The 26,878-nt window shown below is 39.8% G+C and overlaps 1 long non-coding RNA gene across 1 annotated transcript; it reads left to right on the forward strand.

Annotated features, from left to right (window-relative positions):
* Positions 1-740: 740 nt before the first annotated feature.
* Positions 741-12,519, forward strand: LOC103278949 (uncharacterized). The gene is made up of 4 exons (XR_506439.3): positions 741-1,087; positions 7,585-7,677; positions 11,843-11,865; positions 12,402-12,519. It is a non-coding gene; the product is annotated as an uncharacterized LOC103278949 (long non-coding RNA).
* The last annotated feature ends 14,359 nt before the right edge of the window (positions 12,520-26,878 follow it).

Consider the following 26,878-nt stretch of genomic DNA (forward strand, 5'->3'; position numbering starts at 1 on the left):
CACAGTAATGCTACATAGTAATTACTGTATTTATGAATTTAGCACCAAAATATAATGATATATTGAAAACATTGACTACAAAAATGCGTTGGATAATCCAGAACATTGGATAAGCGAATGTTGGATAAGTGAGACTCTACTGTATTAAGAAAAGGGCAATATCAAGACATGGGAGAGTAGAGGCAGAAATCGGAGATAATGGGTTGGCAAAGGTCCTAAGCGCAGGCGTTCTCAAACGTTTTTAGCTGCATAACCCTTTTTGAAGCCAAGGATTTTCGTGGAGCTCCAATAAATATTTATATATTACATTATATATAATGTATATATATTATCAGGCACAGGCAAACTTTTTGGCCAATATAAACATAGCAGTATTTCAGTGGAAGACCCCAGGAGCTATTCAGTCCAACACACTTCTGCCAAGCTGGAAAAGGACAATCAAAGCACACCCAACAGATGGCCATAACAACAATAGCTTTTAGCAGCAAGGGAAGTGAGGAAAATATTTTTGGGGTGAGGGAGGCAAGGTAAAACAGGTTTTAAGGGCAAGGAAAGTGAGAAAAAAGCTTTTTGTGGCAAGGAGGTAGAGGGGAAAAGGCTTTTGGCAGCATGGGGCGAAAGGGAGGAGCAGGAAAGAAGATGAAAGCTTGGAAGAGAGGAGGAGGAAAAGGAACAAAAAAAATCTTTACTCTTGTCAGCAGAGTTGCAAAATCAAAAATGAAGTAAACAACAAACTTACACAGTTCTTCATAGCAAAGAGCATTGCTGGCCAGTCATTGCACATTCAGCATAACTATCACCAACTGTATTCTAAAAACTCATACAGTTATACCCCACCAGGTGTGGTCCAAGCTTGCTTGATGACCTACATCAGCAGCTGTTCATAATAATTAACACAAGGTTTTTTAAACACACATATATACCTGATCCTGTTACTACTTACTGTAACAAAGTTGACCTTCTCAGACTTCTCAAAGCATCCGGTGAGGTGCATGGTTTGGGTTCCCCTACAATATAGCTCTCTCCTTACATTTAATATCATTGGCATATGTGTATAATCTATGGATGTGAAGGAGAAGAACAGCTAGTAAGTAATAAGCTTGGGAATGAATATCTTGACTAGAAGGCCTATTTTTGCGTTACCTCCACTGTCAATTTACAATAAATATGGAACATGCCAATGTGAGTAGATCAATAGGTACCGCTCCGGTGGGAAGGTAACGGTGCTCCATGCAGTCATGCCGGCCACATGACCTTGGAGGTGTCTACAGACAACGCCGGCTCTTTGGCTTAGAAATGGAAATGAGCACCAACCCCCAGAGTCAGACATGACTGGACTTAACGTCAGGGGAAAACCTTTACCTTTACTATGGAACATAGGAGAAACTAAGGACTTCATTTCACAAAACTGTTATTCCATTGCAGTCATACCATCATTGATAGAGGACACACACTGGGGTGTGCATGTGAAATACTGCACTTTTCTTTGATCATGGTGTTGCAGTCGTACTTGGGCATGTCCTCATAACCCTGCCTTCTTGAATTTCCGCTGTTCTGTATTATTATTTTTATTTTAGAGCAATTTCTTGATTTCAACAAATATAACTATAAAATGTAAAATAATATATATATTTTTAACCAGACAAATCTGGAATATTGAGGGAATGAAGTAGGAAGAGGAGAATAGTATCCCCTAATGTTATTTTACTACTAGCATTGCCAGCACAGGTGGCCTACAACCCAAAGAGTTTTCATCTTAATGAAACACCCTTTTCACCTTCATGGTGTTTTCAGTCACAGGTTCTTGCAGAAGTTTCAAAAATAAATAAATTAATTAAATAGGTCAAGAAATGGCCCTTCAGATCCATTTTCCTATTTATTTATTTGCTACATTTATATGTCGCCCTTCTTACCCCGAAGGGGACTAGTATTGTACTATGCTAATAATATAATATTGTATGTAAATTTAATTTGTAAGCTGCTTACAAATTAAATTTACATACAATATTATATTATTAGCATAGTACAATACTAGTAATAAATTACTATATTGTACTGTATCAATATATTGTAATATTATTAGTAATATTACATGTAATATATAATATATAATTAATATTATTATATTGTATTATTAGTATTATATTGTATTATGTCTGGCCTCTTTATTTCACAGTGGGAATTCAAGATGTCAAGCTCTTAAACTATTGTTATAATATAATCCTCATAGTAATGCAGCCATTCCTTTCCCCATTCCCTATTAAGGTGTGTACTTCTTTGATAAATAACATTGATGGCCACTTTCTGGAAATCAAAAACACAACATATATTCTTCTTTCCCCTGTTCTCTTCACTCACATTGAAGTGATGCCCCTATGCCATCAACTCCACTGGCCTGGCCACCTTGTCTGAAAGCCCGATCACAGTCTCCCAAAGCAGTCACTGTACTCTCAACCCAAGAATGGAACATGGATTGTTGGTGGACAGGAAAAGAGATTTAAAGATGAGCTTAAAGTTAACCTTAAAAACTGTAGCATAGACATTGAGAACTTTAAAGCCCTGGTTCTTGAGTGCTCTAGCTGGAGGAATTTGTTCAGTTTTTTGTTTTTTTTAAAACTATAGTCTGGTCTTCCAATAGTCTGAGGGACCGTGAACTGGCCCCCTGTTAAAAAAGTTTGGGGACCCCTGATTAAGAGCCACAAACCTTTCTAAAGACCTTCTCGTGAAAATGAAAATTGCTATTACTGGTTTGTCGATATGGGTCAATACTAAGATTGTAGATAAAAGGAGAGTTCCTTTTCCTTTAATAATGATCTAGAAAAGAGAATTTCAACAAGTGTTTCTTGTCATGCAGACATTTGCTGAGATTCCCTTTTCAGATATACCTTTCATTCTAGGACTGTCCTTTTGAACTGCTGACTGTAGGGATGTGACTATCATAATGTGTAAGAGAACTTGAAAATGTTCCAATATGCTGCTGATTCAGTGCAGTCATACTTTGTAAGATCACATGTGGCTGCTCATCACTGAAATGAATGCTTGCACAGGACAAGTATTGTTGGAGATATAAAGGTAGTTTGTGGCACAAATGGTAGAAATATGTGGGATGTAGCTATATAAGTATGACGAAGACAACCAGAATCTGTTCTAAAATGCTAACTTGCATCTTTCCGCAAGTACATTTCTTTGCCTGTGAGTCCAACTGATCTCAATTTGCTTTGTTTTCAAATCTGTGTGGACTGTGGATTTAAAGCAAGAGAAAGACCAGGTGGGGTGTTAATTTCCCTTAAGGCAGTGTAAAGACAAAGGGTATCTTTCTTGTCTGAGGCCCAATAAATTCTCAAGCTGACCTTGCTTATTCTAGGAAACAGTACTGAAAATATAATGTGGTTGGGTAAGTTGATGGCATGCCCTCACTTGAAAGATAAGACTCGTTCTGGTCACCTGCCGCATAAATTAGGGAGAAGTAATAGAAGGAATGTCAAGAAAAATGTAGAGAAATAACTGGAGGGATTTAAACTATTTTCCTCTTACAAAGAGGAAAGGTCTGTGATCATATCATGTTATGAGTCAAGAAGGCATCAAAAATAGACTGAGAGATTCATCATTCTTATATGTATTCTATACAATAGTTTTCATTGAGTTTCAGCAGCCTAATTTTATTTATAAAATTGATTGGTTTGGGAACTAAAGGGTTAGAAGGAAGTGAGAACTAGCATGTTTTATAAGAACAAAGTGAATTGCGTTGGTTTAATTTTTTTTAAAAAAAATTGCAGTGTGATTATTTTCTTCCTCTTTAAGTTTGGGTAAATCATTATGAATTAGAAATATGATAGATTTAAAATAAACAGATTATCACTGATTACATGATGTTACACAATTCTTGTTCCTGGATTATAAATGTCATGTCTTAATTGGTTCTATCATAAAAACATGGAAAAAATTTATTAAACTGCAAAAACTTTGTTTTTGCAGGACATCCTGCAGCACATTTTACTAGAGTTGGACTTCATCACAATGACTTCACATTGATAGAGTCCGCTGGAGGCCTTCACATAATACAAGGTTATTTCTGGTGGGGCTCCATCCTGGAAGCCTTCTAGGACAGAACCCTGTGGCTGGTTACCCTTGTTCTATTTCCTACAACAGGGATAGAGCCGGTGGAAGCTGGGTGATGACACTTTTCCCCATGTGATGGGGGAAGGCAGTGATGTGGGGTGTGGGACTATGGTTTCCCTCACTACCCCATGGATTCAATATGCTGCCCGATGAATTCTCCTGCTGTCACCCACATGAATGTTGATGAGGTCCATAGAGTCTCAACCAATTCAACATAGTTTGTAGAAGCCTTCTCTACTAAAGAGTGCAGGTGTCTTGCCAAACTTCAAATCCCAGGATTTCATAGCATTCAGCCATGGACATATCTACACTGACCACTTAGTGTAGAAGTCCTGTGGAGTCTATATGCCACATGTGGTTTATCGAGGTAAACCAGGACAAGCCCTCTATATCCTGGCTCCTACTCACATTTGAAATTTGCCCTGCCACCTTACAGTTGTTTTCCATCCCAAGATCTTGTCCCCTACCCTGTGTTGCCTACTCCATGCATTTTCCCTCTGATTTATATATCTTTTTTATCAGTTCTAATTTTAATGAGTTCAATAGTCGCCCACTCATGTCCTAGGATTGGACATCTCAAAGGCTCGCAGATGATTAAGATTTTTTATGTTTTTATAGTTATGCTATTTTAAACCATGGTTTGCTTAATCTGTTTTTAGTATGATGCTTGTGTTTTAATTGTTTATTTTATGATGTTGTGATCTGTTTGGGCTTGTCCCATGTAAGCCGCTCCGTGTCCCTTCGGGGAGATGGTGGCGGCATACAAAAGTTGTTAGTTATTAAGGCAAGACCCCCTTAACACGGCCTTATCCCAGGTTAGCCTAAGTCAGGGGAAAACCAAGCTCCTGCCCCAGGATTTTGACTTTCTCCCAACTTTGGGGCTGTGAGGACAGCTGGGCCAGTTCTTTCCTCCACTCCCATATTTCTTCTCCCTCAGTGTATCATTGCTCTGCCTGATATCAGAGCCAGGAACAAGGTTGATGCTGTGTCGCAGCTGGAGACCATTGCAACATGGGGGGGAGGGACATGGAGGGTGGCTCTGCCCAATTGTGTCAAACCATGTTTGGTATGACTGGGCAGTAAGGGCCCCCAGTCCCTTAGAAAACAACTGAGGGAATCCCAGTGAGGACTACAATCTGGTTTCTGGCATGCCAGATTGGGCCCAGTTTGCAGACCAGTCTAAAAACTGAATCAATTTTACACTGTAAATACACCCTTAGTGTGCTATCTAATATGATAATGCAAAGACCATGACAAGATTTTGCACCCAGTCTATCAACATTTTATGATCACTTCTAAATGAGCACTTTAAATGTTTACACATTTTGACCACATATTTACAACAAAGGAGAGTTCATCAAATTTTGAAGCAATCCATTCCATTGCCAAACAGTGTTCTTAACTGAATGCATGTAGAGCTGAAGGCGTCCACTTCAAGTCATATCTGAACACACTGAAGTATGGACCAAATCTGATGGGGGTGGTATAGGATGCTGAAATTGAGGATGGAATTAGCAGTATGCACATGGAGCAATTATCCTTTTCTTTCTGAAAATAACTATTATTATCACATACCTTCCTTTTCTTTTCAAACCAAGCCAAGTTTGATTGTGGACGTTTTCCCACCAGTGTTATACAACAGAGGCTATAGTCTGTCAGTCCAAGTTGCTCCTGCAGAATTCTGGGAAATGTAGTTTAGGGGAGTCTTTGGAATTCTCAACTAGAGAGGTCCTTGGCTTCCCTAAACTACCTTTCCCCAATTTCTGTGATTTAGTGGGAAAACATTGTGTGTGTTCATGCATGGTGGAGGGCTGGGCTGGATGGCTGGACTGGACTGAATGGCCCAATGATAGACATTGACATGATAGATCTGACATGATAGACATGAGAAGCCATTGAAATCCACAAGCATGTGGACAACTTCAACAGAAAGGAAGAAACCATGAAAATGAACAAAATCTGGCTACCAGTAAATATTACAAAACTCTAAAATCAAAACAGTAGATGGGAACCAACACTCTGAGGGCTAATGACTGAACAAAGGATGCCCCCAGGCAAGAGACAAAAACATTTCCAATGCTAATTAGGGTGATTAACTGAAACATTAATGCTGGCTTCCCAGTGACAAAGGACTCTTGCCACACCCTGGACTCTACACAGATATATATTCTTTCCTTTCCTTACTTAGTTTATCCATACCTCACAACCTCTGAAGATGCCTGCCATAGATGTGGGCAAAACGTCAGGAGAGAACACTTCTGGAACATGGCCACACAGCCCGAAAGACATACAACAACCTTGTGATCCCGGCCATGAAAGCCTTCAACAACACATTGAATGGCCCAAGTTTCCAACTCTATGATTCTATGGACTTCATAACACTGAGGTCAATAAGCCAGGTGGCAGCAGAGGGATTCACAATGCAGCGTGGCAAATCCAGCGAGCATTTGGGGAAACCGTTGCCCCACAACGCACATCACCTGCTGTGCTGATTTCCCCGTCACATGGGGAAAGCATTGCCACCCATCTTCCCCCCCATTCTTCTCAATGAGAACATGGGAAGCATTCTAAGATGCTTTCAGAATGCTTCCTCTGTGGGGCCTCATCGGAAGTAGCCTTATGTCATATGAAGGCATCCAGTGGGCTTCCACAGAGGTAGAGTTCTGGAAGCATCCTAGGATGCTTCCCAAACTACATGTGATGAAGTGGTTGGTGTAGCAGCAGAGAGCTTCTCCAAGTGGTTCTTCTAAATGGTTCTGAAAAATGCCTAGTCTTGTATAGTGTTGGATATCTGTGGATGCAACTTAAGAATATTGAGGCTGATGAACTGCAGAATTGTGAAAATCTGCAATGAGGAGAAAAGATGTATTGTTAATAATCAGCACACAGATTGCCTAAGGCGACCATCACAAACATCGAATAATTATTTATCACTTTCTACTGCCTCACCCCCCCCCCCCCTCCATTATCCTAGAGCTAACTGCTATGATCAGGGACTTTAGTGTGAGCCTCACTATAAAACTGGGAGACCTGGTGTTTTAATCACAGCAGCTTATTCACCATCTTGTTCATGCACTGCAACAAGCCATCTGCCTTGAATCTTGCAGACTCCACTGGGGCTGTTCACATCTGCCAGCCAGACTACCTCCGTACACAATTACACAACCTATCGTAAGGCACTTTAATGGAAAACAAGTGTGGCAACAGCAAGCCTGCCTCTCCCTCTCTCTCTCAATCCATCTCTCCCCCAGCACCTCCCTTCCAAGTGATAGAGTCAGATCACTTTAATAGAGATGAGGCTTGATAGATCTGCCCAGGTATAGGTGAAACAACAGAGCTTTGGGAGAGTGAGATAATACTTTACAGTCCTCCAATGTTGAAGTTCAGCACAATTTCCTGAATGGTTTTCTGGCAGCCATGTCATGGATTTCTCTCTCCCCCCCCCCCCTTTTTTTTTTTTTTAAGTCAGTACACTGCCTGAGTCAATCCGTGTGACCAATGTAGAACACAACGTGGATCTAGGTGAGAACAACACAGAGAATTACCTTAGCACCCACAGTAAGTAGATTTTTAAAATAAATAAATAAATATGGGCAGTAATTAAAGGTGTTTGCATTTGGAGGGAGCTCTCTAAAGACTGTTCCTGAAATGAAGCAGAATAAAGATTTTAATGCTGGTCCCATGGGTTTCTAGATGTTTCATTTACACAGTGGCTAAGTTGGCACTCTTCCTGCAGCTGAAAACATTCTGAACTGACAGAGCTCCTCAATTGACAGAGCATCGGGAACCCAAAATGTGGCAGTGATTGTTATAGAGCTCAATGAATTCCTGTAGCCAATTATATCCCGGTTCCATCAATTTTATGACTAGCCAGACTTAATGAAGCAAGACCTGAGTTATAATGAGGGTTTTTATTATTATTTTTATTATTATTATTCAAGGAGAAAAACTTCTGAAAGGGTGACTGGAAGCAACCTTATTTTGACAGGTTTGGGATTTTAACATGTAAGCACAGAACATAGTTCAAGCAAAGGTTGTTTCTCACAACCCTTTCCTATAAATATAATTGGAATGCTATGGAAAGTTTGAATGAGCAGCATTTCAGAGAGTACCGCAGTCGTGAATTTTAACATACAACAAATAAAAAAGTCACTTGTCCGAGAAGCAAAAAAGAGGAGTATTGAAAACAGATGTATGGCATCTCAACTTTGACTCTTTGGTCTTTCATGCTTGGTTTAAAGCTGCTTTTAAATTGCATTTACTTTGCATTTACAATTGTGGATTCACTGTTAAACTATGTTTGAACTTAAATGTAAGATGTGATCAGAGCTCCATATATTCTTTGAGTTTACTAGTTCAAGTTTATTTTGATAAAGATTGGGGGTGGGGAAGAGATGCTACTACCGCCTCATATATCTTGGAGATGATAGTAATGGATGTTATTCATACCCATGAAAATAGGTTCCATCCTTATATTTTCCCTCTGACAAGTAAACATACCCATCATCTCAATATGTGACTGAAGGAAATGGCAAACTGGATAGCTTTTCCTCACTTTTCTCTAAGTTATGGAAACATACCTCAGAATCTTTTCTTTTGTTTTTTAGGTTTTAGGTTTATGTATTTCAAAATATTCTTTGCAGTCCCCATCTGAGGAATAGCCACTCTGATTCCTCTTTGGGGAGATAAAGCAGATTATTATTATTATTATTATTATTATTATTATTATTATTATTATTATTATTATTATTTTATTATGACACAGCAAACAAGATAGATATGCTGGATTTCATATCACAAAATCACAAGTCGAACACTTCCCAAGTGTCTAGGACTGTGTGATGTATTTTCGGATGATGCCTGCAGATCCCAGTAGGGTGGCCTTTTGCAGTTGACATTGTGATTTTGTCAATGTCTATTGTTTCCAAATGCCGGCTGAGATCTTTTGGCACAGCACCCAATGTGCCCATCACCACCGGGACCACCTGCACTGGTTTCTGCCAGAGTCTTTGAAGTTCAATCTTTAGGTCCTGATAGCGGCTGAGTTTTTCCTGTTGTTTTTCATCAATGCGACTGTCACCTGGGATGGCGACATCAATGATCCAAACCTTTTTCTTTTCCACAAGTGTGATGTCTGGTGTGTTGTGTTCCAGATCCAAACCTTTTTCTTTTCCACAAGTGTGATGTCTGGTGTGTTGTGTTCCAGAACTTTGTCAGTCTGGATTCGGAAGTCCCACAGTATCTTTGCGTGCTCATTTTCCAATATTTTTGCAGGTTTGTGATCCCACCAGTTCTTTGCTGCTGGCAGGTGGTATTTGAGACATAAGTTCCAATGAATCATTTGGGCCACATAGTTGTGCCTCTGTTTGTAGTCTGTCTGTGTGATTTTCTTACAGCAGCTGAGGATATGATCAATGGTTTCGTCAGTTTCCTTGCACAGTCTGCATTTTGGGTCATCAGCTGATTTTTCGATCTTGGCCTTAATTGCATTTGTTCTGATGGCTTGCTCCTGGGCTGCAAGGATCAGGCTTTCTGTCTCCTTCTTCAGGGTCCCATTCGTGAGCCATAACCTGGTCTTCTCCTTATCAGCTTTTCCTTCAATTCAATTTCCTTCAATTATTATTATTATTATTATTATTATTATTATTATTATTATTATTATTATTATTATTATTATTAGTTGTTGTTGTGCCAGAAGTGATGTTGGAGAGTTTGCTAGCAATGATGCCACCATAAAATAAAAATAAAAAATAAGACTGAAGGCATATCTCCCAATGGTTGATGTGAAAAAGAAGAGAATTTGAATAGTAATATTTTAACTACTGATCTCTTTTGTCAGAAGCTACACACACAGACAGTATACACTTTGATCTTAGTATGCTGTCGCTTTCTGTTAATTTTGGCCTCAGGGTGATATTGGCTCCTTTGTGTTTGAGGAATAGCCATCGATCCTTGCTAATGATATTGAAAATATTTAATTGCACAGCAGTTTGAAGAGGAGTGTGCTTTCATTTGTTAATGTTCAGCTGCCACCTATTCCTCTGTAGGGATATACACTTGTTTCACTGGCATTTTCCATCCTAACAACACAGACATGACACTCATGTGTCTCCCATTTTTGCAAATGTTTCAGACAGAAAATAATTCTCAAAAGCGGGAGGCTGAGGGTATATTCAAAGTACATGGTCTAATTAAAATCTAAACAAATCTGGAATGATTTTAGATTGAAGTAAAATAAGGTTCCCTTTCAACAAATTAAAAATGTGTGTTCAATTCTGTGAAAAATCAAATGGGGATGATTATCTTGTCATTCTTGGTAAATATATTGGCCAGGATTTATTACACTGGAGACTTACCTTCCAGGATTGTACCAGTCATACTTCTTAGAAAACTGATGTGGCCGATGATATACCACACTCAAAGATATGTCCCATAGAGCAATGGCTTTTCTGTTCTATTTCCAACAAGCAAGGAATAGCCAGATGCTTGTTGTCAGACATGTAGGGATATGCCACATGAAAATGGCCCCCTTTAGCTACACTCTAGTCAGATGGCGAACACATTTATATGCATTTTACCAAGTGTTGTTCCTAAGAATATTTCTTACACTTTTTCTTTTCATTTATTTATTTTCTTTGATCTGTCTTATGTTATGATCCCATATGGCTCAGGTCCAGCCTATTTGGCATTATGTATCTCCCTAGCTCCAAGTTCATCAGGAGAGGCCCTCTCAGAGTCCCATCATGACTACAAGCATGGTTGGTGGGGATGCAAGACAGACATTCTCAGTGGCTGCCAATGAGATATGGTCCACTTCTTTTGTCCTTCCAAATGCAGGCCAAAACCATATTTAGATAGGTTTTAAAAACTGAAATATGCTAAGTCTGTTGAATGGTTTTTACAGCTTTTTTATTTCTTTAATCATATTTTAATTGAATTGTTTTCATAATTTATTTTGTTTAATTCTCTTTAAAATTTTACCTTTTATATGTTTTGAACTGTATCACATTTTAGGCTGTCCCAATCTGGGACAAAAATGGGGTACAAATCAATAACATAACAGTAATCATAATAATCTTTTCATGGTGAACATGCTGTTTTATGGTGGATATGTATTTGAACTGTTATTTTAACTTTTCCTTATCTTAGGCCCAAAAAGTGAAGTGAAATGTTTTACATAACTATATACTGATCTTTTACTATCATTGATCTGGGGCAAGATTGCTATGCTTTGTTCTCTCACTGTTGACAAATTAGAAAATTTGAAAAAAAATCTAAGATTACATGGACAATCAAGGGCCAATGAATGGACTTGTATTTGAGAAAGTTATATCTTTGAAATACAACTCCCAAAATTCCCCAGCCTATTAACTAAAGTTACCAGGATGTAGATTGCAAATTGTGTTGAAGAGGAATTCAGTGTTCTGGTAAAAACAGGAAGTCCAGAAAATAGAAGCCTGGAAAATCAAATGAAATATGCTATGTATGATTTGTACCTAGTTACATGCTACTAAGTTTAGACTGAGGACATTATCAAACATGTCTCAAAAAATGAGAGCACACCTGTCTAGCCTCTCATGTTACTGCAAAAGATGAGTGCAGCAAGAACTTTATGTCCCTGTCTTCATACATGTCCCACCTTAAAAAAAAAAAAGGAACTGCACCAATTTTGATAGTTTACAATTTTGAGGTTTCACACACTCCTGATTTATTGTATTTTCAGATTTTTGAAGCTCCAAGCACACAGTAAGTTCTTTGAAATATTAAAACTTTTGGTATTGCATTTATTTGACATTTGGAAGGTGCGTTTTAAAGTTTTATAACTTTTTTGTAATGCAAAAGTATGAATGGGAAGTTTTAAAGAATGTTTTTGCTTTGCAATTAAGAGGAAAATGGCTTGTTGCAGGCAAGGGCCGTTGCTTCATTTGCAATTTTGTTTTAAAAAAGGAACTGATCAGAATGACCAGGGAGGGAAAGGGTCCAGTTTTTCTTTTGCAGATAATTGAATGATCAAGGGGAGAAAGGACTAGGTTTTCCTTTTGTAGCTGGAAAGTACAGCTTACAACAAACATCACATCCCTCCATACCAGTGGCTAAGGCACATTTCTCTCACCGCACAATAAAATATATTTTGTAAAGCTTTTATCTAGCTTTAAGCAGACACAAGATGGAGGGAACCATCTATCTTATCATTAAATACAAGTTTGAGGCTACCTGAAGCTTCGTTTGGGATGAGATAAGAATGATTTTGTGTGGTAAATAGTGTTTTCATTTGTGTTTAGGGAGTCTCCGATACACCTTACAGACTGCTGTCATAATCCCTTGATCCAGAAATGTTTAGCCTGTGACTTCCCAACAGAGATGCCCAGGAAAATAAAATAAAGGCTCTTCACCTTTTAACAGTTCTCTGAAAGAGGTAATTGGCAAGCAATGTCTGCTGAAATTTCATCTTCTATACTACCATTAAAAAACCCAGAACCCTGTCCCTTATTTCACCTGGCAACCTCTCCAACATTTGCAAGCTGGGTACAAGGAAATATTGCAAAATAACCTGGAACACAGCCATGTCCCATAAAGCCTCTCAAAGGAGATAAATCTTTAACAGTTCACAGTTGTTTTGGTTGTAGCACAAAGACACTTCCTTTTCCCCCCAGTTTTGCATATTGTAATTGAGTTTATGCTGGTTATACATCTGAGCTGTCTTTGGTTAAGCAATAATTATTCTTGCACAAAGTTTTGTTTTTATAGCCTCTTGCTGGAATCTTTTATAATTGGTTTAGTGATAACAGAATGACAAGATTCTTCGGAACATCATCTCTTCCTGGTTTTCTTTTCTTTTTCCTGCACAATTTCCAGCTAACATTGGAATAATCAAACAAAGCTTTTGAGAAAGGCTGCCAAATATTCAAATGTTTCTCTAAAATGAACCCAACCAAGTACTATAAAAAAATCAAGGTTTTATCTTATTGAAATGCCTTTGGCTTTTGAAGAGACATGTGGGTGACACTTAAAATAGAAAGGAATGAAAATAAGTCAGTGGAACAAGTATATTATTTGATAACTGCAGGTAAAGATCAATTTTTATTCCATTATGCACATTTTAAATGTTTCTCATGTGCCAGAAAACATCACACATGGAGAGAGCTTGGACGGAGGTGGGGGTCACTAAGATTTTTTTTCGTGTCAGGAGCAACCGGAGTTGCTTCTAGAGTGAGAGAATTGGCTGTCTGCAAGGACGTTGCCCAGGGGACGCCAGGATGTTTTGATGTTTTACCATCCTTGTGGGAAGCTTCTCTCATGTCCCCGCATGGAGCTGGAGCTGATAGAGGGAGCTCATCCACACTCTCCCCGGGTGGGATTCGAACCTGGCAGCCTTCAGGTCAGCAACCCAATCTTCAAGTCACAAGGCTTTTATCCCCTAGGCCACCGGAGGCTCCGGTCACTAAGATAAACTCTGTCCTTTGTGTGCTTGTTTGTTTAACTTAGGAGCTGTCTCTACAAATCTGTCTCTACAAATTGAATACTGGAAGTCCTCATAATATGCAGGAGCTTCAGATGGGTATCCTCACTTTGACCCATTTTTGGCAAAGTCGGGGGATACTCCAGAGTGTGCTGGAAGCTTTCGTGCAGCCCAAGCAGTGGAATTGTGTGATTCTGCTTCAGCCTGGTCAGCTATTGAGATGGACACTTCTGTCACCACTACCACCACCATTTTCTGATCAGTTTAGTGAAATTTGTCACCGCCACAGCACCTAACCAGCCATGTAGCTCCATCTGAGTTCCTGAACATCGCAGGCACCTCTGCTAGTGTCAGAATGTGCCACTCATGCAACCAGTAAGAAGAAGGGGACACACAGAGTGAATGCCAGGGATGCTGCAAGAACATGCTGAATCTGGGACAGCTTCAGCACAGACTTGCACTGTGTTAAACTTCCCAGTGTAGATGAGCCTTCTGATCTGCTCCTCCCTCCCTTTCCCTCTTCCTCTCCCTCTCACACACCATGTGTTCCCATCACACACCAGAAAAGTACTTCTGGGATGGCTCTGTGGCAAAACTGCTGTGAAAATGGAGTTGCCTCTGAAAAAAGCTGGCAGTGGCAATATGGGAGGATTCCCGTGGTTGCATTGCTCTGAGAGGAGACATGATAGCCATATACAAATATGTGAGGGGAAGTCATAGGGAGGAGGGAGCAAGCTTGTTTGCTGCTGCCCTGGAGACTAGGATGCAGAACAATGGCTGCAAACTACAGGAACATCAGGAAGAACTTCCTCACTGTGAGAGCTGGAGTGGAACTCTCTGCCCCGGACTGTGGTGGAGGCTCCTTCTTTGGAGGCTTTTAAGCAGAGGCTGGATGGCCATCTGTCGGGGGTGCTTTGAATGAGATTTCCTGCTTCTTGCAGGGGGTTGGACTGGATGGCCCGTGAGGTCTCTTCCTACTTACGATTCTATGATTGTATGATTCAACGGGGCAAGCTGGCCAGCAGACGCTTCTCCCCATGTGATAAGGTAAGGGATCATGTGGGGCATGGGCAGATGGGTTCCCAAACCCCTGGACGTGTAGCACCAGAATTGCCATGGGAGAAAGGAAGAAATTACAATGGGTATTGTGCTCTTTAACTTTTCTTTAAATAATGGTAACAGAAATAAAATTAACAGGATAATATGGGAGCACACAAGTTGCATGCTGATTCTTCCCTGTTTTAACTTGGGCCATATTGACACCCTTCCTTGACCACCACTAAACTGTGCTCTTTTGGTTGGGATTCTGACCCAGAGCAGCCAGAGTCACTGCTTCCATGCATGGAGAGATGAGAGTAGTGATACCAACCACCATCGTGAAGGGATGCTTCTCTCTCAGAAAGCTTGAAGTAGACTCCTTATTCTACCAAACTTGAGGGGGGCTATTGAATGGAGCCCCAGTGGCGAAGTGTGTTAAAGCACTGAGCTGTTGAACTTGCAGACCAAAAGGTCCCAGGTTCAAACCCCGGGAGCAGCGTGAGTGGCCGCTGTTAGCTCCAGCTTCTGCCAACCTAGCAGTTCGAAAACATGCCAATGTGAGTAGATCAATAGGTACTGCTCCAGCAGGAAGGTAACGGTGCTTCATGCAGTCATGCTGGCCACATGACCTTGGAGGTGTCTACGGACAACGCCGGCTCTTCAGCTTAGAAATGGAGATGAGCACCAACCCCCAGAGTCGGACACGACTGGACTTAACATCAGGGGAAGCCTTTACCTTTTACCTATTGAATTTGGGAACACTCCGAAGTCACCCTGTCCCAGTTATTTTTAGCCTTCATTTTTCTGACTCTGTGAACATGCCTGAACTTGTACGTCCCTGGATCTAGACTGTTGTAGGGGACATATTTTCATAGAGAAATGAAATAAATGCTCAGATCAATGGATTCTGCGTTTGGATCATTGCATGTTTATTCCTCCTTTCCCTTATTTGAAACTAAAAAAGATATTATGAAGTCTGCCCTATGTCAGTGTTTCATAATAAAACTTGTAAAATTGGACAAATTGCCCCAAAATCCTGGATTTAGCCTGAGGTTGAGGTCAAACATGTGCATTTTAAAATTTCCAGACTTTAAAACTCAATAAATTTGAAACAGTCTTTCAGATATCAGCAAAGCACATTTCCATGGTACATATATCACCAGACGTGCGTCATTCTGGAATACTGGTATTATAATATTAGTGTTGCCATCAAATTGACTTTCGAACAAATGAAAGAAACATGTACTATTTTGCTATGGGATTTCTATTGGATGACCTCATTTGTTTGATTTTTGACAGAATGCAAATTGACATAAGCATTTGGAGAAAGAACATACAATAACAATGTGGTATTATTGCTTCTGATCGTTTAGGTAGACTGTGTTGTGTACACATCCAGCTGTCCACATTTTTCTGGTGAACAGTTTAGGTGCAACCCAGAAGAATATGAATACAAGAATTTACATTTTTCTCCACAGAAAATGTATGAATCGAAGGAGGCCCAATGCAAATTGACATGTTTTGAGCTTCTTTTAAATATTTGATTGATAATACTGAGCACAATGAAATAAATGCATACGTAACTTCACACCTAATTTTTTTCATTAGAATTAAGAGATAACATTTAAATAGTTTAGTAGCATATCAATTATTAAACCTTTAAATGTTTTATTTAAACATCTATTAAACTTACAGTTACGGATAGTTTTTATTGTGTGCAGGGAACATGCTGCAATTGCTAGGCATGTCCGATCGATGAAAAAAATGTTTCAATTCTCGTTTCTAAAGTAGGGGGCGCTGGCGCTTCGATATAGAAAGTATTTCCGATTTTTTCACCCAAAAATTTCGGATATTTCCGAAAATTCGTAATGATTCTAAATGTTTCTAAAATGGCAGACGCGCATGCGCAATCGCCCCAAAAAAAGAAACCGGGGGGGGGGGACTTTTACAGGGCTCTCCCACCCTCATTTCTTGAGCTATCCTCATCAAATTTCCAATGCCCTTGCAAGTTGTGCAAAGATACTTTGAAAACTAGAAACTTGCTATATTTGTAAGCAAGAAGGACACTGGAAATCAATGGTGTCTCTGGCTATGTAATCCCACAAGCCTCAACCCAATGCCTTCAATTAGAAATGGACCAGTGACCACCACGCCAAGCAATGCCCTGGCAAGGAGTGCAAAGATACTTTGAAAACTAGAAATTCCCTTGCTAAGAGAAAGAACCAGCAACAAAACCCTAACCCTTTCTCCAAACCCCTCTGTGGGAACAGCCAGACTGGGCCCCTTCACCCTCTCCCTCCCTCAAGAGGCTTGCTTGCTCTCTGTTTGCAGACCACCACCCTCTTCGTGCAAAGCCCAGCCCAGAATGGCTCGCCCAGGCTACACAACGGGCTTTTATGACAATCTTCCACATGGACGCAGAGGACCCTAGCCCCCACATTTGCATCCATCATGGAAGCTTCTGATTGGCTGGGGAGTGGCAGCCAATCTAGGCTGCACCAAGCTCCCATTCAAGGTAAGTTGCAGAAACAAAAAAATTAAAAAATATATATATTTAAAAATATATTTTTTAAAAAATAATTTGGGGGGAAAAAATTAACGAAACATTAAGAGACAATTAGAGAATGGGCCAACAATGGTTCGAATTACATTGCTGTCAGCTCACTACAGCCGCTCCTGAATGAACACACGAGACTCTCTGTGATATCACCAGAAACTTTACTGCAGGAAACATAAACATCAGAAAAGCCAAGAATGGGAGGCTCCGGCCAACCATCCTGCATATACCCTCCCCCTCATTTGAAAAGTCTCTTCCCGCTCAGCAAAACCCCGCGCAGATTCCCCGCCAAGTCCAGCAGCCGTTTCTTCTCCGAGTCCTGAGACGCAGGTGTCTTATCAATGTCAGTGACCCTGAAACTCAGAGCCACATCCAGGCTCTAGTAGCAGGGTTCTGACACATTGCTGTTTGCGCTGTGAGGCAATGTTTCGGAATGCGTATCAAAAAGCGAGAACAATCCAAAATAATTCCGATATACGATTCAAAACGATTTTTTTGGACATGTCTAGCGATTGCTACACTGCTGCTTTTTATTTAGCAATCCAAACACAGGTATCTACCCACATAGAGCATTAAATACACTTCCAAAATGGCCAGCTGGGATGAATAACATCAGTCCGGCATCAAAGTGCTCAAAATAGGGTATCTAGCTGGATTATTCTTCAAGGAGGTTCTGTCATTCCCAAGGGATATTTAACTATTAGAACAGGAATGGGAATTGTGAAGCTCTACAGATGTTGAACTACAATTCACCACCAGTTATGCTGCCTAGAGATATTGGCATTTGAAGTCTGAGAAAAATGAGAGAATTGTATGAATATCCATCCATGGAGTAAAAATTTGTACAGTTTGCACATTGTATCTAGAAAGCTAGAAAGTTAAAGCATGAATGCATGCTCGTGTTACAGTTGGTTCGTTGACTGAACAGCACCTTTTCAATTTAGTCCTAGACATTGTTTCCAATCATATTGTATTATATCCTCTTGTAATGATAGACCTCGCTTTCCACATGGATCTCTCTCTTTAGTGCAGTGTTTTGATTCAAGACTCAGAACAATGGCTTTAAGCTACAGGAGAGGAAATTCCACCTGAACATTAGGAAGAACTTCCTCACTGTGAGAGCTGTTCGGCAGTGGAAATGTCTGCTCCGGAGTGTGGTGGAGGCTCCTTATTTGGAGGCTTTGAAACAGAGGCTGGATGGTCATCTGTCGGGAGTGGTTTGAATGCGATTTCCTGCTTCTCGGCAGGGGGTTGGACTGAATGGCCCATGAGGTTTCTTCCAACTCTATGATTCTATGATTCACCTTCATGATTAGAACAAACTTTGCTTCCAACACAATACCTTTGAGGGTGTCCTAAGCACTTAGTAGTATTTCGACATCTGTCAATATTGCCAGAAATTTTAAGGGGAATAATCTAGGTTTAAAGTATTCCTTGATCTCCAAGAAAAAGACAGATTAATTGTTATAAGCCCTGTTGCTTCAAATGTGATAATATTACCGGTAGGTGTTTAAAATAGTGCTCTGCTTTCCAAATGGTAATGGTTATTTGTCAAGTTTTGTTCATATATCAGAATTTGTTTTCAAAGTTCTCCAGCTGCAAAATATGTGCTAAAAATGTATAAAGTTCTTTATATGTCCATTTGCTTTCATATATATGGTGGCCAGAATCCAAGATAAAAATTTTATGGGTGAGTCATAAAGTCATGAAAAATGGAGTTTGGAATGAAAGTGCTGACATGGCCATTATTATTGTAGCATGAACATTTTTATTATAAGCTATATGAAATATCTATACATACATTGTAGGTTTTCTGGGTTATAAAGGCATATTTCATTTGAGCAAAAGTAATTCGTTAACAACTGTCAAGAGCTAAATATAAACAGACTAAGCCAACACCTCCGCACTGCGGGAAAAGGTACAGAGAAATGTTATAGCTGCTTGAAAGGATCTGTACTTTAACAGCTACAAAGAAGCAGCTCCAGCAAATGTAATAAACTGTTTCTTAGTATTTAATTAAAAAGCTTCAAGTTACCCAAGTCTATTGAAAAATTGAGGCATTGATTCCACTAGTTAATTTTGCCCTCCTCAGTAAAATATTTTCCAGGTGTTCAGGAATATAAATGCAGCTTCAATGTTCTAAATAAGGAATAATTTTTATTCCTTTTATTAAAAGCCATTTTTATTCTGTCAAAGTGCAAGTCCTGTAATGAAAAAGGGATCAGTAATTAGGTGGGTTTAATTCACCCTTAATTAACTGGAACTAGAAGAAAGAGCTAGGAAATTTGTATTGGGGAATTTCAAAAACTGGCTATCATAGATTTTTACAGTCCTTTCTCTCTCCATCACCAGCTCCCATCTTAGAACTAAAAGCTACTTTTGCTGAAGTCATTTCTGACTATTAAATTCAGTAAATAGGATTTGGACCAAAGGTAAGCCTTTAGATATTGTTGAACTATGAAGCCGCTAAGCCTTATCCAATGTACCCAATAGTGAAAGATGATGAGAATTTCATCTGAATAACATTGGAAGGACTGTATCTTGCATACCCCAAACTTAATTCACAATTTTCTAGTTCTGACCTAGAACCTATTAATTTCTGTAATTCTAGCAAATCACACTGTTCAACATGGATCATGTTACCTAGCAAGGGACTTTGAAGCGTTTAAGCAAGAATATGTATCCAAGGTTCCTTGGAATAGACTATTTATCATGTATTGGCTGTGAAGAGATTCTAAATATGTATCTTGCATCTCAGCAGTGCATATATGTCAGCATATAAATATCACTCTGCTGCTATAACAGAAAATGGCACTGGAGAACTACCATTCCTTTTCTATGGATTCCTGAAAATTCCATTTTGTCTACTTTCCCCTAATTAGCTGACAGAATTTCTCATTACTCTAACGCAGCTAATTTTTTTAGAACAATCAGAGTCCCAGTTCTTGCTCCATGGATCTCAATTGGGCGTTTTACTGGACACAGTAAAAGCACTGTTCTGCTTACCTGTTCATTTAATTATTTTTGGCAAATTGCAAAGTTTTCATGATGTATCTGATATAGTTAAAATATTATACATCTTCCTTTGGAATCCTTTCCATGCTAGAAAAAACATGACAATTTTTAATTCTATTTTTTTCTTATTTACAGTTTTAGTGCTGTTATTTTTTGTTTCATCCCCTGAGGCTACATGAAGGCTTGGCCATGGAGAACATTGCAATGAAATGGTTCCTGTTTAACACTCAGTTTAATGTCTGTTTTGATTGACAGGGTGTTAGCATTTAACAGGATATGCCTCATACTTGGCTAGATGTTTGTTTTGCAAGCATTTTGGATTTCTATTATTTAAACAACCCACTTCATTCAATGAGCAGGACAACATGTCTGTGTATACTTTCTTTAATGGGATGTTTCATAGGAAAGATTGTTTAAAAAATTACAGCCTCTGAGAGATCCGGCATGCTGTAGTGTTTTGAGCATTAGACTCAAAAGTAGAGACCAATGCATGAGTCCCTGCATGGCCATGAAAACTGACTAGGTGGCCTTGGACAAGGTCCACTCTCTTTGACTCAGAGGAAGACAAAAGCAAACCCACTCTTGCCCATGCCAAAAAAATACTGGATTGGTGAAACGCTCTGAAACTTGGCAGGTTTGCAGTAAAAGATATGGCCTATAAGTGAGGTGAGTTTCATGCTGATAGACCTAAAATGACAGAGAAATTAGTCTCTAAAGTTTCCCCATTGACGCCAATGGATCAAATCTTTCAAGCATGGATACAGAAACTCCTCCTGAATTTGGAAAGTTGCCTAAAAATGGAACGGGGAGCAGCCAAAAACCAGACACCCAAAATGGCATGGGTTTTTGCCAAATTGCACACCCCTAATCTGTGACCTGTACTCACAAGTACTTTAAACAGCTTGGGTCACTATATCTAAGATGACCATTCAGTGAATATTGAACAATGGAAGCAATGCCAGAATGAGTGGACTTCAGCTTTCCAAAGCTGATGTCAAGTGCCAGAGCATCTTCCCCCACGCACACGCACACACACACACCACTTTTTCTATAAAAAAGTTCAGTAACTAAATGGGTGGGTATCCTTATGATTACTTTTCCTTTTACAATTCTTTTTTTTCAACAAAATAGGATATATTCTGAGTAAATGTAATTGAACTGCAGGTGCAGCAGGGGCAAGCTCCATTTTATATTGATGATCCTGGTGTGCTATGATTTCAATAAGTTTAAAATGTGAAACTACAAATACTCAAGCATAGAAAGGCACTCCTAGCTGCTGTTCCTAGCTGACCTCAAAACTCTGTCCAAGCACCTGGCAGTTCTCTGTCATGCCTGTGATGCCAAAATGAGGATTCTGAATGACCAGAAAGAAGATAGGCACCCCATTTTGTCATCACAGACACAATTGCAGTAGCCATATACACCGGGGAGCATTCTCAATGAGTTACGGAAGAGGTGAGAGTTCAGCAGGACAGGTACGTCCCTTGTACATTTGGGCAATGGCCCAGTTTTCAGCATTTACATACTGGATCCAGAGCTGTTCTTGTCCAGATTTTCATCAGGTTAATGTATCCAGTATAGATGAGCCCTGGGTAAAAACTTTACCTTGTCTCAGTATTACCTATTATAATGGGAAGAAACTGGCTTAGCTCTGTGCTACCTCTAAATGATGCAACAGACCTTTGGAGAGGGAATGTATTCCCTCTTCAAAGGTCCATCATGTCATTTAGCAATGCCACTGAGCTAAGCCAAGCCTTGAGTCTTGGTTAGCAGGACTTTTCTCTATTTTTGTCATGCAAAATGGGAGCCAGAGTGGGGAGACTGCCACTGTCCCTGCCCACCTACTTGTGATGTCTCAAGCACCTTTGGCCCCTGACCCCGCAGCCATTGCTGACCAAACTGAAGAAGACTTGGGTTTTTTCCCAAGTCAGCAAGATTCAATTCCTTTCCAGATGCCTACTGTTGACATTTCCGTGCCAGAGCCAATTAAGGATGCCCTTGAGACAGTGCCGCCTCTCCCGGGTTCTCCGGATGGTTTACTGTTTGATCGAAGGGCTTTTCTAAAAACAGACCGTTCTCAGAAGCAAAGTTTGCGATGAAGCGCCAGATTAGCAGAGTGAGGTGATTATAGCTAGCCCAGTTCTCTTGGGAAGAATTAGGGAGGCAGGCACCTGGTGCGATGTCTTTTGCGGACCAGTTTTCTTGGGAAGAATTGGGGAGTCCAGCACCTGCTCTGGGGGAGCTTATGAACTTCCATAAAAGTTTTGTGCTGAAAACCTTCGGCGCGGTGTCAACTTAACTTCTGACTGGGAAGCATCATCGTCTCTTGATCCTGAGCTCCAAGCGGCCTGACGGTGCGCTTACTCTGGAGTAGACCGGGTGTTGGTTTACCTTCTTGCCAAGTTGGGACTGCGTTTCAGCTCCTGAACATCTAGTTATTGCCTTGCCCTGAAATCCTGATTTGGGCATTTATTCTAGAGGACTCTTCTTGCTTCCTGCTCTTTTCCCCACTCAAAACTCAGACGGAGTTTGAGTGTGTTTCTGTTTCTGGATTTTGAACTCTAATACTGGACATAAAACTTTATCTTATTGGACTAAAATTGATCTTTCCTGGAAGGTAAATTGCTACTTTTACTTTGCTGCTTATTTCCATTTGGAACTTTATTTGCTTTAATAAAGATATTATATTGTTATTGGCTTCTGTGTTGATTCCCAGTGTTCGCGCCGCCCAGGAGTGTTACACTACGACAATTGTTCATCAGCATTAGTGGGTGTATGCCCCCCCAGCCACATAAATGGGATTTCCCCCATATGTGTGACCTCAAAATACAATATGCATTGGCATTTTAAATGCCATTTGTTGGGGAATCTGAGCTGTTAGGCTCAAAATAACCCTCAGTTGGTGTGATTCCATCATAAATATAGCAGAGTACCAGAAGTAAACTTCACAACCAGCAGAAGCTTATGTGTGGTGAGCTACCCTGTTTCCCCTAAAATAAGACATCCCCAGAAAATAAGACCTAGTAGAGGTTTTGCTGAATTGCTAAATATAAGGCCTCCCCCGAAAGTAAGGCCTAGCAAAGTTTTTGTTTGGAAGCATGCCCACAGAATAGAACACCAGAGCATGCAGGATTGGGAAATGTACATACCATAGAGTGTTGTACATGGAAATATTGGTAGTAACAAGAAATTCTTGATAGGATTCACAGTTTGTCTGGTTATGCTGGTTTGTGATGACAACTACTGTACAGTATATAATAAATGTTCATTTTTTGTTCAATAATAAATGTGAATTCTTCTTCATGGAAAAATAAGACATCCCCTGAAAATAAGACCTAGTGCATCTTTGGGAGCAAAAATAAATATAAGACACTTTCTTATTTTCGGGGAAACACGGTAGGATAAGCGTCCATTCGTCAAAATGGTTTAGGATCATAGAGTTAGAACTTTGGGTTCAAAATATTTACTGAAGTAAAAGAAATACAGTCTTGATAGAAAAAGTCTTGGAGCTATCTAGCTTACTAAGTCTCATCTTCTAAAGAGCTAAAAGGATAAAAAGTTCATGCAGCTACATTTTGCTTAAAGAGAGGCAAAATGTGCTTCCTTCTCAGGTACCCTGTGAGGAAAAATAAGCCATAACAGGATTCCTAAGCATTTGAGCAATATAAGCCAAACCTCGAAAATAAGACATAGTGATAGCATAGAAGGTTGGCTTCTCCTGTCAGGTCCTGATCATTCTGCGCATGCTGTAAGCTGAGGCATAGAGGGAGACATAGAAAGTGAAAGTAAAAGTCTTCTCAGTGAAGTGAGGAGCAGGACGCTCTGCTTTAGATATTGTGTGTTCTCGGGGAAGAAGTAAAGCTATGGCTGCCGTTTTACTCAGCACTGTGGGTCTCTCTCCCTCAGCACCAACCTGCAATAGTCTGTGGATCTCTCTCATCCCCCACAAAATCAGTAAAGCTGCTGCTCCCCAGCACTGACCAGCAACAGTCTGTGGGTCTCTCTCATCCCACACAAACACCAGGGGATAGAGGAAAAGCTTCAGCAAGCAGGAGGAGTACAAAGGAGGGTACAAAATAAGATTATTATTATTATTATTAGTAGTAGTAGTAGTAGTAGTAGTAGTAGTATTTATAGATCATAGGATGGTTAACAGTCCAAAATAATTATCAAAGTTTCATTAGTTGTTTAGAATAATTCCTTCATAGATGTGGGATAGGTAAAGGCAAAGGTTTTCCCCTGACATTAAGTCTAGTAATGTCTGACTCTGGGGGTTGGTGCTCATCTCCATTTCTAAGCCGAAGAGCTGCCGTTGTCCGTAGAGACACCTCCAAGGTCATGTGGCTGGCATGACTACATGGAATGCCATTACCTTCCCGCCAAAGTAGTACCTATTGAACTACTCACATTTGCATGTTTTTGAACTGCTAGGTTGGCAGAAGTTGGGGCTAACAGCGGGAGCTCACCCTGTTCCCCAGATTTAAACCACTGACCTATCAGTCAGCAGGTTCAGAAGCTCAGTGGTTTAATCCGCTGTGCCACCAGAGGCTCATGTGGGATGTGTGTACTCAAACCACATACTCATCACAGCTGAAGGTGGAGAGCTGATAGTTGCATACTTATTTTTCCGTCTGTGTTTTGAAGACCAGATACTTGAGACTCAGAGGAATGTAGAGAAGAAAACCAAGAATTTCTTGCTAGATTTAGCTGATCCCAGGGATTGAACATTAAAACTAGCCAACAATATTCTATTGCCTGAGGCAGAATAGCAAGTTTTGCCCTTCATCCTAATTCAGGGTGCAAAACCCAAACCCAGATGTTTTGGCATATGGCAAAGAAAATCTCACAGCATGTCTCACAGCATAAATGAAATGATAACAAAATGAATAACTAATAATTTACTGTCCTTTCTTGATACTCCACATCTGGTGCCCAAGGCAATTGCCTCATCTGGTCAAATGGTAAAGCCAGCTCTGCCTTAAGGGGTGCCAGACACTCGATGTGGCATTATCTGCTTAGTGGGAATGCCTTTTTAATTCTGCTTCAGCTACTCTCCTGCCATTATTCTTGTTAATAAAGCAAAAAATTACCCTCTTTTATTCTATGTAATTGGAATCTTGCAACACTGACCCTAAAGCTTCTCGCTGTGCAGGGAAATAATATTAATATTCTTATTATGGTTTCTATAGAAGAAATCTGGATCAAATCAATTTTATACCCAACACTAAAACTACAACCCTCTCTCTCATTCACAACATTCACAAAGCTTTGTAGCATTAAAATGTATTCAGGATTTGAGTGTTTTGTCCAAAAGGTGGAGAAGAAAAGGAGGTAATAAATTAAATTGTTTTTATGACTGGGAAACGGTAACTTTTAGATGTAAGATTCTGACTTGGGTGATTTATGTTCAGCTATTTTCCCTGTACCAGATTTCCTGTGTAACTCTGAAATAATTTTTGGAAATTTTAGTCGTAATCTTTGGCTTCCTTTCTTAGATCCTGCAGTGGTATCCCTTAATCCACACTTAAACTTATATATCGGGACAGATGTTAACTACAATTTAAGAACTCACTTATGGCAAAGTTTGTGGGCTGTGCCTTTTCAGGATCCCCAGGTAGCCATTAAATGTTTTGTATCCATCTATTACAACAGGTACAAAGATGATGAGTCACAATTGTTGCTAATCCGTGTAATGGTACTGCATCATGTAACGGAGATGCTGGAGACAAAGCATCATTGATGAGGGCTTTTTATTGAGTCATTTAATCTGGAGAGCCATTCAGTAAAAACATTAATGCTTCATTGTTCTCTGGAGTGAGGAAGAGGGGAGGGAAGAAACAGCAGGAAAAAGCAGGACAGAAGCCATTGTAGTAACTCAGTGGGAGTGAGTGCTTTATAGGGGTGCTATGATCATTTATTTCACACTTGTTATAAATAAGGTTCATGATGGCAGGCGGAAACATTAACAGTTTTCTTAGTTTTGTTTTTTCTGTTTTGGGGGCAAAAGGAATGTGGGCTTGCTTTTCTTACATCACAAACTGAACTGGATCATAAATTCCTTTGATTTTCCATTTCTAGTAAGAAAATAATACTTTCACATTCCAGAGGAGTCCTTAGAACTTCATTGCACGAGCCTGCTATTCTCCTATAATCATATCACTGATGGTAGATAGATACAAAAATATTGAGCCCTCTTGATATCACACCTCTCTTACATGTGTGCCGATTTGCCAATTTGCAACTGTTGCAAGTTTTACTCCTGAGATTAGTAATTTTAAATCTTTTTCTTCTTTTTTATCTGTGACTTCCTTCTGTTATACATGTCTGTGCAGTAATCTTGTTAGTGTATGCCACTAAAGGCTAATGTTATTTATTTGCCGATTTGTGATCACACCCTTGTAACCCTACCTTCCTGCACTAGTGCTGTTTCTTTGTTTTAGCAAAATTGCACAATTCTAGCATTCTCATACATAAAGCCAAAGATAAAAATAAAAGGCAAGGAAAATAGCCAGCTTGTGAACAGTGAGGGGAAGGTGGAGCGTGTGGGGGAGAGGAATAATCACATACCTTGACATCACTTTAAGACTGGCATGCCAGGACAAAAACAGAATGGATCCATCTACCAAAGCAGGTGATGGAAACATTGCAGGATTGCAACTTATTGACAGGTTTTAGTCATTAATAACTAT

Source organism: Anolis carolinensis, chromosome 5 (assembly GCF_035594765.1).
Source record: "Anolis carolinensis isolate JA03-04 chromosome 5, rAnoCar3.1.pri, whole genome shotgun sequence".
NCBI lineage: Eukaryota > Metazoa > Chordata > Lepidosauria > Squamata > Dactyloidae > Anolis > Anolis carolinensis.